Source organism: Stenella coeruleoalba (genome assembly GCF_951394435.1).
Source record: "Stenella coeruleoalba genome assembly, chromosome: 21".
NCBI lineage: Eukaryota > Metazoa > Chordata > Mammalia > Artiodactyla > Delphinidae > Stenella > Stenella coeruleoalba.
The window spans coordinates 30244022-30263414 of record NC_137167.1 but is presented as its reverse complement, the minus strand read 5'-3'; the positions used below and the strand labels follow the sequence as shown (position 1 = coordinate 30263414).

Sequence of the window (19393 nt, the reverse complement as noted above, 5' to 3'; positions counted from 1 at the left end):
GCTCAATAGATATAGATAGATTATAGATGATTGATAGATACAATAGATAATAAATAATAGATAGATAAATGATAGATATAGATAGATAGGTGGATACAGATAGATAGATACAGATATATAGGAACTGAAATGTCTCTTACAGAGACATTTCTCATGGAGTATTCATTGTTTTTCCTTCTTCCAACAATCAGCATAAAGTTGAAAAAGAACCATCATGTGTTTGTTTATCACAGGGAATACTCTTGAACTAATGATTGCTTCTTATTTCTTTATTCTTTCTCTTTCCCTCATTCTCCCATTCTGTTCTCTCATTCATTCTCTCTCCCGCCCATCCCCTCCCCCGGTCTCCCAACCCCATCTCTCTCTCTTACACACACACAAACTCGCACACATAATTGTATGCAAGGTAGATAGGGTCACTTCCACGGCTACTTTAAATGTTGTTATACATTTATCTTTTTAACATATGGCTGGAAAAGACCTGAAATACAATTGTAACACCCTCATGATCCTCCCACCTGAACTTGTGCCCTATTAAAGCATGTTTGCTAGAGGACAGATGCATACTTGTATTATTCGCTATCTGTTGCTATATAGTGTATTACCAAGAGTCAGTAGCTTAAAACAGTAAGCAGTTACTAATGTAATTTATATGGTGAAACAGATAAGTGTCTCTGGCTCGAGAGCTCTTACAAGGTTGCTGTAAAATTGGGGGCCTGACTGGAGGTTCATCCTGAAGGCTGGGGTGCAAAGGAATCTGCTTCCAAGCTCACTCACTCACTCATGCAGTTGTTCACAGGCTTCACGTCTTCACTGGCCAATTGCTAACGTCGTCAGTCCCCTGCCACATGGGTCTTCCCATAAAGGAACCCAGCAGACCATGCGGATATCCTAAATCTGTGGGAAACGTATAACACTAACTCCTGCTTTCTCATCCATTGAGTTACCACCACATTGCATACTTTTGTCCCTGGAGATTTCCTGTGGAAGACTGAGTTATTCTCTTTCTGTTAGGCTCCACTAATCATGAACAAACCACAGGTCCAGGGAGCATCATAAAAGGCCATGGACCTGCTATGCTCAGTGACCCCAGGCCCCGACCATGTTGATGACGCTTCCCTTCAGCTGCCGTTCATCCATGAGACTCCATGTGCTTCTCTCCATGCTCCTCTTTTTGACTCTCTTATCCCCAGGTAAGGTGGTGGCTGATTACCTAGGTCTGCAGTTTAGAAGGCTATTGGGCAGGTCAGACAAGACCCTGGAATCAGTCTTACAGATTCGTAAACCTAGTATCAACAGCTTCCCTGGGATTACAATGGGGGAGGATAGGAAAGAGACCTTTCCTTTGCCATTAACCAAATTGCCTGATGAGGTCACATTCCGCTTTATCCTTACTTTGTGTCTTGGGGTGCCTATGTGAGGCACAGCAATTTATTTGTAGGCAGGTAGATCTGAAAGGATTGGATTTCATCAGCATCTATCATTTTATCTATTCAGTGGGTCGGAAAAAGAGATGGACAGAGTCTTATCAACAGGGGTTAGTGCTAAGGGGTGTCCTGGGGAACTCTGTCCTGTAGGTGTTTGTCTCCTTAAGGAATGGAGACATCAGCATAACGAGTACAACTCTCTCTATGGGAGAGGCATGTCCATAACTGTAGGAGTAGGGTGAGCATTTTAAAAATCCAAACTAGACACTTTTGGAAAGTGAAAGAAGCAGTCTTTTTTGTTGTTGTTGTTTTTGCGGTACGCGGGCCTCTCACTGTTGTGGCCTCTCCTGCTGCGGAGCACAGGCTCCGGATGCACAGGCCCAGCGGCCATGGCTCACGGGCCCAGCCGCTCCACGGCATGTGGGATCCTTCCGGACCGGGGCACCAACCTGTGTCCCCTGCATCGGCAGGCAGACTCAACCACTGCGCCACCAGGGAAGCCCAAAGAAGCAGTCTTATAACTGTATCAGAACTAAGGCATAAACCAGAACTGTCTCATCTAAACTGGCCACTGGGGCACTCTATGTAAATGGCACAGACCCAGAATGGGGTTTCAGAAAGAGGATTACGGTTCCCAGGGAGGGGTTACCAAGGAGATCAAGTGCTGGTCCACAGTCTAGGAAGGGATTCTCACGTTAAATAGCAGTCGCACGGCATAGGTACCCCAACATAAATCTAGCCTCGCAAAAGGAGGCAAGAAGGAGGAAAACACATTTTGGAATACTGACGCATGAGTTCTGTAGGAAGAAAATGACTGGGCTGGGAAATGGAGACAGCAACACAAAATGGGATACTCTGTGATCATGGACGCTTAGGGCTAAGACTGTCAATTAAAAGCTATCAGGCTCAAACTCGTCAGTTTTAGATAAGATGACTGAGGTCCACAGAAGTACTTCACAATCTATAATTTAAGTATTCATACCTGCATCTGAAAACAATATGTCACGGTTGAGGAGGTTGATAGTCAATTCTGTAGAAAGAGTTTAAATAGTTTGTAGGTCATGTAAGACTAGCTGATAGCAGTGGGAGCAAACATATTAAGAAGACACATATTGGACACAGTGATCTCTGCACTTCTTTTTTCATTAAAGAGGAATTTGTTTAGAGTATACTAACTGTCAGGCTCTGCTCTAAATTTCCTATCGGCTATCGTATGATTTCAATGAAGACTATGACTAGAACAGAGAAAACTCTCCTGCTTGAATGGTGCTTCCAATGCTAACCTTTATGTTGTTCACATGCTGGTATTCTTTAACCTCTACTCAATTTACTTGCACTCTAAGGACAGACTGACTCAAGTGGCGTGGATTCATTTCCTCTTGACAGAACGGGCCATTAACAAGTCAGACCTATGTGGGCGTCTCCATGCCCCCTGACCAGGGAGGAGCTCTGAGAAAGAGGTTAGGACACGGGGAGGGGGAAGGGTAAGCTGGGACGAAGTGAGAGAGTGGCATGGACATACATACACTCCCAAACATAAAATAGATAGCTAGTGGGAAGCAGCCGCATAGCACAGGGAGATCAGCCTGGTGCTTTGTGACCACCTAGAGGGGTGGGATAGGGAGGGTGGGAGGGACACGCAAGAGGGAAGAGATATGGGGATATATGTATACGTATAGCTGATTCACTTTGTTATACAGCAGAAACTAACACAACACTGTAAAGCAATTTTACTCCAATAAAGATGTTGAAAAAAAAAAAACTGGAGGGCAAGTACTATTACAGTTTTAAGAACAACGTAACTTGAAATAAAATATATAAATATGCTGTCAAAATCTAAAGACTTGATAGAAATGGCTCTAAAATTCATGTCTGTAATTAGCCATAATATTAAGTAATACAGAACTTTTCCCTATCATTTGCTACTCTTTTAACTTTAAGATATAAGAAAAGAATTATCTATTTTTATTTGGGAAAAACATTTTTACATTTTACATTGTCTTACATAATAATTCCACGTTATATAAGAGTAATGTTAGCTTATCTGATCAGTAAACCAGTATAAGGAGTATTTTCATTATTTCCTTTCTAGTTATTAAAATGTTTTTGAATTACTTTATGCTTATTTCAATTTTCATTTGTTATTAAATTACAGTCATAAATTAAGCGTTTGTAGATTTTACCTTAAAAATTGCTGTTTTAGGTGCGCTATAGTCTTACTGTATTTTTACTGCTTGATCTGTCAATTGTGAGTGAGCAGATGTCGTCTGTATTACTCTTTGTCAATTTATGGTTGGGTAACTAGACGTGTTACCTAGATGTGTTATCTAGGATGATAATAGCAGCAGTAACCGTAGCAATGACAGGAGAAACAATAGTAGTAGCAGTTCTATCAGTCAGGATCCAGTCAATTAGAATATGCTAGTATTTTGGAAAAAGGGGATTTATGTCAGGATTTGTTCAAAGAGAATGCTGAGGGAACCCAGAAATAACTGCAGGAAGTAGATAACACCACTCAGTGGGACAACAAAACGGAAGCAACCAGGAGCCTGGGAAGGAGTCCTGTGACCGTCAGGCCTCGGAGGAGGGGCATGCTGTGCAGCTGTGCCTGGTGCCTCTGCAGCTCTAAGGGGAGGCTTTTCAGGGTCAGCCCTCAGATCTATGAGGAAGGGGCATCAACTAGCTGTTGCTGGCATCTGTTTGAGGACATGATGAAATTGGTCCTGGAGTGCCATGAGAAGGTGGGCCCTGGGGCCGACCGTTTCTCCTGGATGCAACCTGTCATTGCCGTAGCAGCAGTGACAGGAACAAAAATGAGGAAGGAAGTCCCTCCCCCTTCTCCAAGCTCTACATCCCCCTGTAGTGCCTGTCATTGAAGCCAATTGGCAAAGGAGTCTGGGAAATGTGATTTGCACAGTCCTGGTCCCAGCATCACTGGAGAGCATAGTATCAAGGAAATTGGAACAAAGAGACATTGAGGGAAGTGATGCCACAGTGGGTGCAATGTTATAAAGGTTGAGCAGTCAGATTTTCTTTGATGTGCAGATATTTCAAGTGATTATGTTGTAAACGCATTTGTAATTTCCTTGACAGATTTTTTTTGAAGTATACATAGTTTAGATTCCTACTTTTAAAATATTTATTTATTTATTTGGTTGCACTTGTTTTTAGTTGCAGCAGGCATGCTCCTTAGTTGCAGCAGGCGGGCTCCTTAGTTGTAGCAGCCAGGCTCCTTAGTTGTGGCATGCAGACTCCTTAGTTGTAGCATGCAAACTCTTAGTTGTGGCATGCATGTGGGTTCTAGTTCCCTGACCAGGGATCGAACCCTGGCCCCCTGCATTGGGAGTGCAGAGTCTTATCCACTGCAGGAGTCTTATCCACCTCCCCACCAGGGAAGTCCCTCCTCAACAGATTTTAAGTCGTCTAGGAAAACAATGTTCTAGGGCAAAATACAAAGAGAAGTATGGAACTGGGGATGAATTAAGTCAGATTCGTTCAGGCAATGGGATCTGATGCTAATTGGGTGAGAAGGTGGTTAGGCACTGAAAAAGATGGAGAAGCAAAAACAGGAGAGAAACAATATGTAAGAATGAAAAATATCACCAATTATGCTGGAGTGTCTGAGAATTACTTTCACATGCTGCATGTCCATGAATTAAACGCACACCATTCTGAAGGATAGTTATGGGAGTGGGTGGATGCCTCACACCTATTTAGGGCTTTCCTAGGAATGCTACAACATGCTCTTGAGACAAGATATTTACCCTCTTCTGGGTTTTGGTTCTTACCATTTTGTCAAAGCCTATAGCAGAGTTTTTTCAATCTCAGCACTACTGACATTTTGGGTCAGATAATTCTTTGTCTTGAAGGTCATTTCTGTCATTGTAGGATGTTTAGTAACATCCTTGGTCTCTATCCACTAGGTGCCAGTAGCATATTTCTGGTTGTCACAACTGAAAGTATCTCTAGACATTGCCAATTATGTGCCGGGGGCAAAAGCATCTCCAGTTGAGAACTCTGGCTTATAGCATCTGTATCCTCATGCAGGGTTTGTTTTTCTTCTAGCCATTTGGACCAATCCTTAGGGCTAAGTTTTGGCTGTAGGGTCATCAGGTGGTAGCTGACATTGAATGAACCCAGGAAACAGTTTGGGTTATGTGAATACATCAGGAGCAGAGCCAGAGGGGATTTTTTTCCATCGCCCAGTATCAGTGCCCACTGTTTTATACTTTGAACTATAAGAGAGGGTGATGTAGGCTTTTCTGCATGACTGGACCTCCTCCAGATTTTTACCTGTCCCTGTAGTGGTGCCAGGCCTCAAAGGTACAGGAAAGGTATGGGGGTGGAAGCTGTGGTTACTCTGGAAGGCCGTGTTCTGGGTGGAGAAATATAGCAGGTTCTTGTAAGTGAACTCTATCCTGACATTCAAGCTTAACGAAAAGAAGACACAAGCTATTAGAAGTCAGATAAAGGGAGCAATAAAAGCAGAAGACAGGAACAGAATTGATATTTGTACTGTCTTTTAAGTCAGATTTATTGAGATGTCTCACACAACAGACATCTGAATTTTATTCCTTAAAAATTAGCTCAATTCTATGAGATTTAAAAAAATCCATATAGTTGTATAACCAACACCACAGTCAATACATAGAACAGTTCTATTACCTACAAAATTCCCCTCACATCCTTTTGTGGTCAACGTCTCCTGTTCCTAGCCCCTGACAATGTCTTATCTTTCTGTCCCTGTAGTTTGTCTTTTCTTCTTTCTTATTTATTTCTTCTTAAGTGAGTTTTGTTAGTTTGTTTCTTTAAAAGAATTTGCCTATTTTCATTGATCTTGTTGGATTTATGGACATATGGTTATGCCTAATAATGCCTGGTTATTCATCTTATATCTGTAGGATATGATGTCCTTTCTTTCATGGCTGGCATTGGTAATCTGTTTTCTTTTTGTCTATCTCTCTCAGATCAGAATGGTAAGACATTTATAAATTTTATTCATCTTTTCAAAGAACCGATTTTTGATTTCTTTTTTGTTCTCTATTGATTTTCTGTTTAACTTCTTTTATTATTTACATTAATCTCCTTTTCTTGTTTTAGATCTAATTTGCTCTTCTTTAATGATATAAGCATTTGGATACTATACATTTATTTCAAAATGCTACTGGAGCTTTATTCCACACAGTTTGTTATGTTGTATTTTTACTCAATTCAAATGCTTATTCATTTTTATCCAGAAGTGTGTTGTTTAATTTCCAAATATATGGGAATTTTCTAGGTACTGAGTGTTGATTTCTGGTTTAATTCTAATAAGGTCACAGAGCATATTTTATATGATTTGGATAATTTTATGTCTATCAAGACTTGTTTTGTGGCCCAGAATACAGTTTATATTGGTAAGTGCACACTTAGAAAGAATGTTTATTCTGCTGTTGTTGTGGGAAGTTTTTAAACAATATTAATTAGATTGTTTGTTGTTAGTATTGTCCAGGTCTTTTATATACTTACTGAATTTTTGTCCTCTTATTTTATTGATTACTGAAAAAGAAATGATTTTTATTGAGATGTAAGTGACATACAACATTATATTTCAGGTATACAACATAATGATTCAATATATGTTGTATATATTGGGAAGTATATATTGGGAAGTGATCACCACAATAAGTCTAATTAACATCCATCACAGTGCATGGCTACAAACTTTTTCCTTGTGATGAGAACTTTAAGATCTACTCTCTTATCAACTTATCTACTCTCTTATCAAGCATGCAGTACAGTATTATTAGCTATAGTCACCCATGCTGTACGTTACGTCCCTAGGACTTATTTATTTATTTATTTTTGCGTTACGCAGGCCTCTCACTGTTGTGGCCTCTCCCGTTGCAGAGCACAGGCTCTGGAGGCACAGGCTCAGGGGCCATGGCCCGCGGGCCCAGCCGCTCCGCGGCATGTGGGATCCTCCCGGACCGGGGCACGAACCCATGTCCCCTGCATCGGCAGGCGGACTCTCAACCACTGCGCCACCAGGGAAGCCCTAGGACTTATTTATTTTATAACTGGAAGTTTGTATCTTTTGACCGTTTCACCCTTTTTACCCACCCCCAACCCCTTGACTCTAGTGACAACCAGTCTGTTCTTTGTATCTATGAGTTTGTTGTTTTTTTGGTTTGATTTTTCTTTTGGATTCCACATATAAATGAGATCATACAGTATTTAACTTATTGCACGTAGCATAATGCCATCAAGGTCCATCCATGTTGCCACAAATGGCAGGATTTCATTCTTTTCTATGGCTTAATAATATTTCATCATATATAATGTGTATCACATTTTCCTTATTCATTCATCTATAAGTGGACAAAGGTTTTTTCCATGTCTTGATTATTGTGAATAATGCAATGAACATGGGGGTGCAAATATATTTCTTTTTTTTTTTTAACATCTTTATTGGGGTATAATTGCTTTACAATGGTGTGTTAGTTTCTGCTTTATAACAAAGTGAATCAGTCATACATAAACATATGTTCCCATATGTCTTCCCTCTTGCGTCTCCCTCCCTCCCACCCTCCCTATCCCACCCCTCCAGGCTGTCACAACAAATATATTTCTGAGTTAGTGTTTCTGTTTCCTTAAAATAAACCCCAGAAGCAGAATTATTGTATCATATGGTAGTTTTATTTTTAAAATAGTCTTTGCACATGAAATAACCTTATATATAGAAAACCCTAAAAGACTCCATGAATAAATGTTAGAACTAATAAATGAATTAAGTAAAGTTTCAGGATACAAAATCAACATACAAAACTTAGTTGCATTTCTATATGTTAAAAATGAACTATCTGAAAAATTAAGAAAACAATTTTATTTGTGATAACATCAAAAACAATAAAAGACTTATAAGTAAATTTAACCAAAGAATTGAAACACCTATACACTGAAAATATAAGACAACAATGAAAGAAATTGAAGAAGATACAAATAAATGAAAAGATGTCCCAGAATAATTAATATTCTTAAAATATCCATGCTACTGAAAGCAATCTACAAATTTTGTGCAATTCCCGTCAAAATTCCAATGGCATTTTTCACAGAAAAAGAAAAAACAAATTCTAAAGTTCATATAGAACCACAGCAGAACCTGAATAGCCAAAGCCATCAGCTAGAAGAACAAAGCTGGAGCATCACAACTTCCTAATTTTAAACTGTATTACAAAGCTATATTAATCAAAACAGCATGTTATTGGCATAAAACAAACACGTAGACCGATAGAATAGAATCAAGAGCCTAGAAATGAACCCGCATATATATGGTCAACTAATATTTGACAAGAGAGTCAAGACTCCTCAATGGGGAAATGGTAGTCTCTTTAATAAATGGTGTTGGGAAACATGCATTGGGCATATACATACACACAGAATGGAATATTGTTCAGTTATGAAAAAAAGAAGGAAATCCTATCATTTGCAGCAACGTAGACGAACTTTGAGAACATATGCTAACTGAAGTAAGTCAGACAGAGAAAGACAAATACCATATGATCTCATTTATATGTGGAATCTAAAAAAAATCCAAACTCGTAGAAACCGCAGGTAGATTGGTGGTTGCAGGGAGTGAGGTTGGGGTGAATGGGTGAAGGTGGTCAAAAGGTACAAGCTTCCAGCTGTAAGATGAATAAGTTCTGGAGATCTAATATACAGCCTGGTATATATAGTTAACAGTAAGTAATTTATTGTGTAACTGAAAGTTGATAAGAGAGTAGATCTTAAAAGTTTGCACCAGGCTTCCCTGGTGGCTCAGTGGTTGAGAGTCCGCCTGCCGATGCAGGGGACATGGGTTCGTGCCCCAGTCCGGGAAGATCCCACATGCCGCGGAGTGGCTGGGCCTGTGAGCCATGGCCGCTGAGCCTGTGCGTCCGGAGCCTGTGCTCCGCAATGGGAGAGGCCACAGCAGTGAGAGGCCCACGTACCGCAAAAAAAAAAAAAAGTTTGCACCACACACACAAAAATTCTAACTATCTGAGGTGATGGAAGTGTTAGATAACTTTATTGTGGTAACCATTTTGTGATAAATATGTATATTAAAAAATCGGGCAAAGGACCAGAATAGACGTTTTTCCAAAGAAGTCATACAAAAGGCTAATCCGTATGTGAAAAATTGCTCAACATTACTATTCATCAGGGAAATGCAAGTCAAAACCACAGTGAGATACCATCCCACACCTGTTAGGATGGCTGTTGTCAAAAGATAAAAGAGAAGAAGTGTTGGTGAGAATGTGGAAAAAAGGGAACCCGGAGGACTGACTTTGAAAAGGGTGTGAGAATTGTCTTTTATCGGGGTGTTGCTCTGTCCACACTCAGCTTGCTGGCGAAATCTGGGAAATCCGATTATGCAGGTTTCCTGTGATCGGCCCTTTTGAGAGGGAGGGAGACCCCACAAGCCTGCATGGAATGAAGTCATGCATTTTCCAAGTGGGGAAGGAGAGTAGTGTCCCCAGATGAAGGGTGGAGGGCTGCCCGGGCCAGGCAAAAACCGTAGGTAAGAAAAAAGGCCCCCCACCCAACCTGGAGCTCATCCAGGCCATATAGAGAGATGGAGACCAAACCACGACCAAGTGAAAATACATCGTACGAATTCCTAAACTAGGTTTTGTGTTTGCAAGTTTTGTTTTTTTATTTATTGAGAACTCACTAAGAATCCCTGTGAGAACAAAGACAGAAAGAGAGGCGAGAGCAAAAGCGAGCGAGGGAGTGAGGATAAAACATCCAAACAAACAAACAGCTTGAGAAGGGCGTCAGTGCTCCCTGGGTATAGCAGGGTCGACTTCAGGCACGTGCACCGTGGGCAGACGGCATGGTCGGCCGTCCACACACCTCCCAGCCTGGATTTCTGAGTCGATGCAGAATTCCTGGCAGGAGCCGTTTGGAACGCTCACAGACTTCCTTGAAACCGGCCCTGCCTGCACAGAGAAGAGAGTTGTGGTAGCTATTTCCTGGTGTCCCTGGATTTTTATTGAATTACATGGGAGGAGGGAGTATCTGCAAACAGTCTTGTGTGGATTTTTCATTGTTACTTGATTTCTTAAAAATCTGCTTTCACACAAAAATTTGGATTTGGGGCATTGCTGTAAAATCGGACAATATTGAGTGCATCTGAGTAACGAAAGGCTAGCCGTGGGCAGCCCTGCCCCCACGCCAGGGCACACACACCCCAGCTCTTCTGGGTCTTTCTCGATCCTTATTATCTGCTAACACCGATGACAGAGGTCAGTTTTTATTTAATATTAGTCTTCTACTGCTGGTTTTCCTAGAGTAGAAGAAACTTTTTAGAGATATCTCTCTTTCTATATGTGTGTGTGTATGTGTGTGTCTTTCAAAAGCGGAACTGAAATACAGATCCAAAGGATAATATACATCAAGGAAATTATTAGAGAGGATATGTTTCCGGGGGAAGGGAACAATATTCCTACATATGTAACATGCAAACAGTGCCCATGTCAGTATCTCTTGCATCCTGGAGCTGCGCTCACTGCCTCTCTCCCTGGCTCTGGTCTTTGAGGTTGCAATCTGCTGCAGGAATCACTGCATACATTAAGATTCTTAAAGGCTAAACAAGCATCCTTGTTAAAAGCATTGACTAGTATTTGACTTCTTTCCTAATGTATTAGTGTTCAGGGGTGGGGTCATACACAATGAGGGGCTCAGTTTCGAAAGTGGCTTGATTCTGAGCCATCCCTGTATGTTACAAAGTGCACCTTTTCCCTGACAGCTTCTTAAGCTCTTTGCTGACATTAAGAGAGGTCTCCAAACCAACACTTCTAGATTTTCCTATTCTGGAACATAAAAGCCAATTCTTGAATAGCTTCAAATCAGTATAGGGCATTCATGGACATTCAACAAAAGTCCATTGAATTCAGCCGAAAATCAAATGCATTAACTTGAATTTAACTCTTTACTGTTCACAAGGCAATCATTAATGGATATTTGTTAAGCATCCACTGAATGTGAGGCCCTTACTGGGAAGCAGGCATACAAAGAAAAAAAGATACGATGGCCTTCGACTTCCGAGACATCATAGGCCAGTAACCTTGGCTGCTAGATAGTCCGGGGAAGAGTCAACTAGCCCTCAAAATAGAGTACTGGCACAAGGATGAGGGAGAGGCTTCGTAAGTGAGAGCCAGAGAGAAAGCACGACTGAAAGAAAGACAAAAGAAGTATCGCAGGGCTTGAAAGCTTAAGGCACTAACTAAGCCTTGAAGGATCTGATGGTCAGAGCAGGCTTTGGAAGGAAAATCATGGGATCACATTAGTCCTAAGTGTTTGAGGCTGTCTATTCAAGGTTTTCATCTGCGTTTTTACCTGTAACCAGAATAGTAATATTCTGAGTGTGTGAGCGCAGAATATAGTGAAATATATCCACTATCCCACACTCCGCAAGGAATTTGAGAGGAATAACAGGGCTGGAATTAAGTAGACTACCGCTCCTTATATGAGGACTGTCCCCAATCACGCATCTGTCTACTTTCCTGCTCCTTTCCAACCCTTGAGACCCTGAATTCTCAGGAAAAGGTAAGACAATCCTCTTGATGTAGAGCAGTAAGTTGCTCATCCCTCTTTAGATCTACATGTCCCGGAGATAGACGTCTGTGCCTGTACCTGTGACCCACGTTCGCATGCAGAATGCAGGGGGTGCACTCACTGCAGTGCCAACTTGACCCCTGTGTTTAAAGTTCTACTTTAGGAGAACAGATGTTGAAAAGGAAGAGGATAGCCCGAGGTTGGCATGGAGCCTTCAGGGGCATCATCAAGGCTGGGCGGGGCAGCGGGTTGGAGGTCTCTCGGACTCAGGGCAAGCCTTTCAAGGAGACCCCCCCACCCCGACCAATCCCTCTGCCCCTATAACTTTGGCATAGCTCTTATATCAGTATCTTAGGATGCTAATTTTTGCTGAAAGTAGAGGAGTTTTGGAGACCAAGTTTTAGTAGAAAAATGCCTCATTTTTTTGTTACCTAGATCTAGAAACTGCTAGTAAATTTGCCTAAATAATTCATCTTCAGTGCTGGAACAAAGAGGGTTTCAAGCGCTTGAAATGCTCTTGGCTTCATGTCATCTAGCTGAGAGCTGCTGTGGAGAACTACTGAGTCGGTGGCTGCAGGACTTCTCAGGTTTCCCACGAGACCCCTGCTCAGGGCAGAGGTGATGCAGATGTTGCTGCGAACACTGGACCCCTGTAAGGCCTCAGGCACCCTACTCTTACCAGAGCTTCAGCAGAGTTTGTTACCTGGTGGGACTTGGCCCATAAAGAAGAGAATGGTAAGCCGGGGAACCGCAGTCCTCATGGCTGCAGAGAGGAGAAAGCTTGGCTTCATTTCCAAGAGGCAGAGAAAACTTCCGTCTGCGGCTCCCTGGCACCAGCGGAATGTCTTTGGCCGGATATCAAGTGCCCTCCTGTACCTCATTAGGGTACTTGTGGACAGAAGCGTTCTATGCGCACAGAATGGCCTTTGCAAGAAGGCTGAGAATCCTTGTTTTGTTGGACGCTCAGTTCATTAGGGAGATGTGGGCGCACACTTTTGACCAGAAAACCCTGTTAAATGGGAACATAAGCTACAGACACTTTGGCTCCAGGTAAGGTGTGCGAGCGAAGAGCTATCTATATTCAGTTACAAGGAGTCAGGCTGTGTACAGACACCTGCTGGTTTAGTTAGTGACTAGACATTGTGTTAGTGAGCACTTCCCAGGCTTTGCTAGCCCTCCCCGTGATTAATCGCCCCACTCACTCCTGGTCCGAAAGCCCACAGTGCTCTGCTCAGGATATACTGACCACACGTATGTTAGTTTGCTTAACAGATGCTTACCTCCCAATAAGGCGTGAGCTCCCTGTTGTTAAGACCAGACATCGCCCCTCAGGGCTGAGGAGGAAGTTGAATCCGGTGGTCATTTACTCTCAATAGCGCATCAAGTGCATACAACACTGGCAGGGCAGTCAGATGCCTCTGAACATGAAGGCAGGGGGTCTCTAGGCCTGCTTCTCCCCGGAGGTCCAGACATCGGCAGGAGGGCCGTTCCCCTTGAATCTCAGTAGCGCCCGTTCAGACCTAGATCTGTTGGGTCGCAATCAGGAGACTCTCAATCATTACGCATAAAAACAACTGGGAAAATTGCTTCAAAATGCGGACACGTCTACCCACTCCAGGCAATGTTAGTTTGGTAGGGTGCCTACAAGGCTAGGTACACCTTCTAATGCCTAGAAGTCTGCATTTTTAACGAATTTCCCAGGAACCAATTCTGAAATGGATTCTGGAATACTCAGTGGAAAATATCAACTTAGATCACCTCTCAGCTTCTTTCTAGCTCTTATATTAGAGTATCCTAAGTGTTCTTGTCTTAGAATAAAACTCAGGCTTGGCTTTTATCACTGACAACAACATTTTGTGTGTGTGCGCACGCGCACACCTGCCTGTGTGCAGCACAGAAAGGTGAAGCACACACCTTAATCTGTGCAAAATTAGATTCCAATTTTATAAAAACAACTCCGGAATTGGCCAGGAAGAGTAACTAAATTGACAGAGCAATCTACCTGGAAGAAGGCTGTTGCGGTAATAGACCCTAGATGAGGCTCCAGACAATGTGAGTGTACAGAGAGAGGATGGAGAATGTTTGAGAGACGAAGTGTAGGGCCATGATGACGTTTCTAATGAAAGTGGGCACATGTGAGTCATCCAGTAAGTTTAACCTGAGTGCCTAAGTAAATGGTAACAGCACTTACCTGGAAATGGTGCTGGACTGAGAGGCGCGGCGGGTGGTGACCCTCAGCCTGAGCAAGCCAGCTGCTCCGGGAGTTCTAGAACCACTTGTTGGCCTATGCTGCCCCCTGCTGGTCCAGAAACAGCTGTCACTGACACCGTCCTATACCCCGCCTCTGAGATACACGGCAGCCAGCTGTCTGGACCCCAGGGTTCTGGAGGAAGAGCTGGCAGAGGGCATGCAGGTGTGAGGGCTGAGGCGAGGCTGGGGCTTCCGGTGGGTGTAGCTGGGACTTGCGCTCCGACTGTGGGTCTGTGGTCCTGCGTTCCTCGCCTGCAGTTGCCGGGGTAGAACTTCTGAAATCAATGGGTGTGGAGGGGTGGGCAGGCTCAGGACCGAAGTCCCTCTATCTCTGTCCCTTAGGACATCCCTGTAGATTTGTCCTCTGAGGTTTGTGCCAGAGTTCCCAAGGTCACCTGTGTCCTCCTCGTCCTTGTTTTTGTATTCTCTTTTCCTGCTACATTCTGCCTTACTTTCTTTTCTCTTTGTGCAGACCTTGGACTCTGAAGCCAAAATATCCCATGAGGCCAGAAATTAGTACCTGGTCAGTCATACAGGAGAGTCTGTACTCTAATCTCCCATTACCTTAAGGTTTATTTTGATTCTCATTAATAGTGGTGGTATTATTATTATCTTTATGATGGCCCTCAATTTTTATTGTCATTGTTAGTCATTATTTATTAGTATTTTATTAGTAACATTCATCATTATTTTATTAGTATTTGTTAGTAACATTATTCATTTTTTTTTTCTTATTATGGATGATTTTGTGGTCGATTTATAGAATATGAGGGCTTCTTGCAGCACTTAGACAAATCCGCGGGTGGTGGACAGGCATGTCGGCACCTCTGTGCCGTCCAGTTTAGTAACAGAATTTCTGGGGCCAATGAGGGGACTGAGAATGTTTCCAGAGGCGCAGGTGGTCCTAGAGTGCCCTAACTGCACCTCAATTTTTGGCAGTGTTGGCTTTCTGGTTCTGAGCTGGGATAGAAAATACCTGCAGGGACAGGTGGTGACACTTTCTAGAAAGCCAAGAGCAGTATTGCCCCCTAGTGGACTTAGAAAAAATGTATAGAGGATTAGTTCAAGATGGCGGAGTAGAAGGATGTGCTCTCACTCCCTCGTGCAAGAGCACCAGAATCACAACTACCTGCTGAACAATCATCAACAGGAAGACACTGGAACTCACCAAAAATGATACCCCACATCCAAAGACAAAGGAGAAGCCACAATGAGACAGTAGAGGGGCACACTCACAGTAAAATCAAATCCCATAACTGCTGGGTGGGTGACTCACAAACTGGAGAACACTTATACCACAGAAGTCCACCCACTGGAGTGAAGTCCACTGAAGTGAGCCCCATGTCAGGCTTCCCAACCTGGGGGTCTGGCAACGGGAGGAGGAATTCCTAGAGAATTAGACTTTGAAGGCTAGTGGGATTTGATTGCAGGACTTCGACAGGACTGGGGGAAACAGAGACTCCACTCTTGGAGGGCACACACAAAGTAGTGTGTGCATCGGGACCCAGGGAAAGGAGCAGTGACCCCATAGGAAACTGAACCAGACCTACCTGCTAGTGTTGGAGGGTCTCCTGCAGAGGCAGGGGGCAGCTGTGGCTCACCAAGGGACAAGGACACTGGCAGCAGAAGTTCTGGGAAGTACTCCTTGGTGTGAGCCCTCCCGGAGTTCGCCATTAGCTGCACCAAAGAACCTGTAGTCTCCAGTGCTGGGTCGCCTCAGGCCAAACAACCAACAGGGAGGGAACTCAGCCCCACCCATCAGCAGACAAGCAGATTAAAGTTTTACTGAGCTCCACCCACCAGAGCAACACCCAGCTCTACCCACCACTAGTCCCTCCCATCAGGAAGCTTGCACAAGCCTCTTAGATAGCCTCATCCACCAGAGGGCAGACAGCAGAAGCAAGAAGAACTACCATCCAGCAGCCTGTGGAACAAAAACCACATTCATAGAAAGACAGACAAAATGAAAAGTCAGAGGACTATGTACCAGATGAAGGAACAAGATAAAACCCCAGAAAAACAACTAAATGAAGTGGAGATAGGCAACATTCCAGAAAAAGAATTCAGAATAATGATGGTGAAGATGATCCTGGACCTTGGAAAAAGAATGGAGGCAAAGATCGAGAAGATGCAAGAAATGATTAACAAAGACCTAGAAGAATTAAAGAACAAACAAACAGAGATGAACAATACAATAACTGGAATGAAAAATATACAAGAAGGAATCAATAGCGGAATAACTGAGGCAGAAGAACGGATAAGTGACTTGGAAGACAGAATGGTGGAATTCACTGCCACAGAACAGAATAAAGAAAAAAGAATGAAAAGAAATGAAGACAGCCTAAGAGACTTCTGGGACAACATTAAACACACCAACATTCACATTATAGGGGTCCCAGAAGGAGAAGAAAGAAAGGACCCGAGAAAATATTTGACAAAATTATAGTCGAAAAATTCCCTAACATGGGAAGGGAAGTAGCCACCCAAGTCCAGGAAGCACAGAGAGTCTCAGGCAGGATAAACCCAAGGAGAAACACACTGACAGAAATCAAACTGACAGAAATTAAAGACAAAGAAAAATTATTAAAAGCAACAAGGGAAAAACAACAGATAACATACAAGGGAACTCCCATAAGGTTAACAGCTGATTTCTCAGCAGAAACTCTACAGTCCAGAAGGGAGTGGCATGATATACTTAAAGTGATGAAAGGGAAGAACCTACAACCAAGATTTCTCTACCCCGCAAGGATCTCATTCAGAATTGACGGAGAAATCAAAAGCTTTACAGACAAGCAAAAGCTAAGAGAATTCAGCATCACCAAACCAGCTCTACAACTGATGCTACAGGACCTTCTCTAAGTGGGAAACACAAGAGGAGAAAAGGGCCCACAAAAACAAACCCAAAACAATTAAGAAAATGGTCATAGGAACATACGTACCAATAGTTACCTTAAACATGAATGGATTAAATGCTCCAGCCAAAAGTCACAGGCTCACCGAACAGATACAAAAACAAGACCCATATATATGCTGTGTACAAGAGACCCACTTCAGATCTAGGGACACATACAGACTGAAAGTGAGGGGATGGAAAAAGATATTCCATGCAAATGGAAATCAGAAGAAAGCTGGAGGTTCAACACTCATATCAGATAAAATAGACTTTAAAATAAGGACTGTTGCAAGAGACAGGGAAGGACACTACATAATGATCAAGGGATCAATCCAAGGAGACTGCTAACAGCTATAAAAGAGGAAATCGACAGTAACACAATAGTAGTGGGGGACTTTAACACCTCACTTATACCAACGGACAGATCATCCAGACAGAAAACTAATAAGGAAACACAAGCTTTAAATGACGCAATAGACCAGATAGATTTAATTGATATTTATAGGACATTCCATCAGAAAACAGCAGATTACACTTTCTTCTCCGTACTATGCCATCTGTATTTCCTCATCCCCTTAAGGCAATGTGTGTTCTACTGTCCATCTCTTTGGAGTTATGATTTTTCATCATGGTAAAATGTACATAAACTTACCATTTTAATCATTTATGGTCATACAGTTCAGAGACATCAGGTACATTTACATTGTTGTGCAACCATCACCACCATTCGTCTCCAGAACTTTTTTCAGCTTCTCCAGGCAAAGAAGACAAGAATGCACATCCACAGTCAGCGTTCAGCCATCAGACATGAAGCCCCCGGCACCGCCCAGACCTCGCCTGCTGTCAGTCCTTCTCATTCTGGGCACCTTGAAGTCCAGGCCCCTCCATTTGCACCTACACTGTCCAAGGTCATCATCTATATGCTTCCTGGCCAGCAAGGGCAAAAGGGACTGGCAGCACCAGTTTCCCAGTTGCCAGGTGGACTGAAAACTTTCTGCAGTTGCTTGGGTGAGCGAACCACATTCTCCATGCCTTCAGTGTTGGCATCGGCCTTTCCTGGGCACCCGTGGGAACTGAGAACAATCTAGAGACTCGGGGGGGGATAAGATGACCTCTGTGCACCTCCGTTTCCAGCTATGGTGGTTCCTGGGTTCCTGATCTGAGAAGAAAATTCTGAAGATGCTGGGGGCAGGGATGCCACCTCCAGCCTCTCAAGGAGGGCAAGAGTGGTTCCTGGGCCCCCAGAGTAACCTTGACAATGCGGCTATGGTGGGCAAGCATACCCTCTCTGACTTCCTGGGAGACACAGCTGTTTCTGGGCCCTCAAGAGGACTCGTCATTTGTCCTATAGGCTCAGGTGGCCCATGGACATGCTCTTCGAAGCTCCCCTTCCAGCCTGGGCTGCTCACTGTTCCCTGAGGGGAACGTGCAGGATTTCATGAGCCTCGTCCAGCCAACAGGTGCCGGCAATAAAGCTGTTGACAAAGGGCTGCTGTGTGTGTGTCTGTGGGGAGAAACTTCAGGAATCATCTTCAGCAAATCCAAAACACTTTTGAATAGAGCAGTATGCAAAAGTCCTCTATAATAAGTAGTGTAATAATAAAAATAATGATAATGATGATAGTGATGATGATGTTAATGATATTAATGCTACGATGGCTGTTAATAATAATAATAATCAACTTAAGGAAATGGAGATTAGGAAACAGATTCCCCCAAGTGATTGACAAGGATTTACATTGTCACAGTTTAAGTGACCAACATAGGTAGACTAATGTATTTCTAATTACCCTCGTGATCATTATATTGATGAGTTAAAATAGAGGAGGAGCAAAAGTGTAGAAACAAAACCACAGGATGATAATCTTTTTGTTCAGTATTTTTGGGCCCTTCGTAAATACTGGCATTTGAGAAGGGAGTTCTGTCTACATAAAGTGTGAGCGTTGTACAGAAAATTTTCTTCCACATAATGGAAAACTTAATGTAAATGACACTGTTAATTCACTGTTAATTCAGGTAAATGACACTATTAATTCACTGTTAATTCACTCCATTGCAAGGTGGATACATTCATGAACGACTTCCTTCTGAATTCTAAACCATCAAGGGAATCTGTTGGGAAAGATTGCCAAGGATATTCAGGGAATTAAGAAAGTGATCAGAAGTTTGCTTTTCATTTAAGAAGTGTCCCAAATGGCAGAAATCTCTTTGTTAAGTACAAACCATAATACATTAAGAATATTAG

At 42.8% G+C, this 19393-nt stretch overlaps 1 long non-coding RNA gene across 1 annotated transcript in view; it reads left to right on the top strand.

The window, feature by feature from the left end:
• The window catches only part of LOC307179751, a 147788-nt gene that overhangs the window by 41968 nt on the left and 86427 nt on the right, over positions 1 to 19393 (top strand). The window lies entirely within an intron of this gene.